General features: G+C 43.1%; 1 pseudogene; it reads right to left on the reverse strand.

Moving 5' to 3' along the window:
• The window catches only part of LOC123172927 (uncharacterized), an 11,565-nt pseudogene extending 9,792 nt beyond the window's left edge, over positions 1 to 1,773 (reverse strand).
• Positions 1,774 to 2,137: the final 364 nt, after the last annotated feature.

Here is a 2,137-nt window from a genome sequence, read left to right on the forward strand (position 1 = left end):
TATATATATATATATATATATATATATATATATATATATATATATATATATATATAGGGTGCGAATGCGTATGGTAACCCAACATAGGCGTTGGTGCGTTGGAAATGTCTTCTATCACGGTGGACGAGGTCGCATGTTCTGGGCTCATCTCTACTAGTATTAGGCTGATCATAGTGGGGAGTAACTTAGACTAGTAACATGCATATGTTACTATCTCTATAGTGCATAGTATCATAGATTAGTATCATAGTTGGTCTCATTTATTGCCATGCATGACACATAATAGCACCGCATTTATTATGTTACGGTATCTACCTATGTTACTATAACCATCTCTCTTTTCTTTAATTGTCTACCACATAAGCATGTTTGCGAGTCCCAAGTACATGATACTACTTATGTTACCCCCACTATGGCCAGCCTTATTATTTGCGCTCATACTGTTACTGCTTCATTGGCCCAACGGTAAAAAACTGAAATTAAAATGGAACCACTAAGCAGGCAAACTAATGACCTTCCGAACTGAACATGCAGTGATCACTACAATACTTCTGGCTTTGCATACTGACTAAGTCCAGTTCAGTCATTGTTTACGAGAAACTAATCAGGCTGCTCACGGGATAGCTAAATTTAGTTTTGTTAATAATGTATCTTGTACTTGGGTCGATGAACCCCCTGATTTTATTCTTGGCTGCCTTCTGAACGATGTAAGCTTTTGCTAAGTTTTAATGAACTAAGGCATGATGGCATTTCACTAAAAAGAGAGTAGGTAGACTATATTGTTCTTAAAAAATATGAATTAAAAAATTGTTTGAATACCTTCGGATGAAAACGTACAAAATTACCAAGATATTTACGAAACTAGTTCTTGCAGCCCGCCCCGGTAAAACACCGAGAAGGTGAAAAAAAAAATTGATGTGAATTTCAACCTGAGGCTTCGTATCCAACAAAAAGAGATTGAGCGGGAGGAGAAGGAACTTGATCATGGCTCCATGATGATGGATGTTGCATTGTTTGATGAAGATAACCCGATAATGGAATTGCTGAATCACTCAATGAGTGAATCTATCCCACTTTTGGATGAAGAGGATGAACCAACGTAAACTTGTTGTTGATGAAATAAACTTTCTCGGATGAAGATGATGAGCCATGTCAACTTATTGTTGATGAAATAAATAGATGATGCAATTTATGTTACTTTTGATGTTATTTGTACTATCATGACTATTGATGAATAGATCAGAAATTTTTGTTGTAAAAAAAAGGAACTACTTTGTATCCAAAACGTGAGTAGTGTTTTGACAATGTAGGGTCTAAAATACTTTGAATCCAAAACGTGGTATTTTGAGGATGTAGGTAGTACCTGATTCGCCGCTCACCGATGTCACGCGCCCGTTCCCTGAGCGCACGCAGCTGAATAGCCGCACGATGCTGCGCCACCATCTTGTGCACAAACCAGGGAAGCCACGCGATGTACCGCCGGAGGCCGCCCCTGGCTAGATGGATCTCGGGGTTGCCGCGGTACAGATACAGATCGATGCAGTTGTTGCTGTCCTGGGCGAGCAGCCGGACCTGGTTCATCCACGTGCGAATCTGCTCGTCGTGCTCGCCACCGGCGGGTGCCTTCTTTGACAGGTGGGTCAAGAAGCTCTGCATGCTCTCCATCTCCTCCTGGATGAACTGCACGTCGTGCCGGACGCGGCCCAGCAGCAGCGCCTCGTTGCGGATGACGCCCAGCAGCGAGCTCACGGCGCCTGACGCGAGCTCCGCCATGGCTAGCTCCTCCCTCCGCCGGCCGGTAACTTCGTGTCTAGTTCAAATCGGTTTTACTCGGGCTACAGGCCGACTGGTGATGTACTAATTCTGTATGCATCCATGTACGTGGCAAGTACTTGTTCTTGTTCGCATGCTGAAGGCAAGTATATGTACCTAGCTTGCTTTTTCTCCAAAAGGAAAAGAATACGTACCTTGTGATCAGCATAAGACGTGTGGTTCTATGACACAGATCTACAGGCTGGAAGAACATATGCTCAAGCCGGCTTGTCTTGGCTTAGTTTCTTTTGATCAATTCGAGCCGAGAGCCTCCTAATTTGTAGCTCGTTTTCCTAACAAGTCGAGTCGAAGGTGCATCACCTCT

Source organism: Triticum aestivum, unplaced genomic scaffold, assembly GCF_018294505.1.
Source record: "Triticum aestivum cultivar Chinese Spring unplaced genomic scaffold, IWGSC CS RefSeq v2.1 scaffold147339, whole genome shotgun sequence".
NCBI classification, from domain to species: Eukaryota; Viridiplantae; Streptophyta; class Magnoliopsida; order Poales; family Poaceae; genus Triticum; species Triticum aestivum.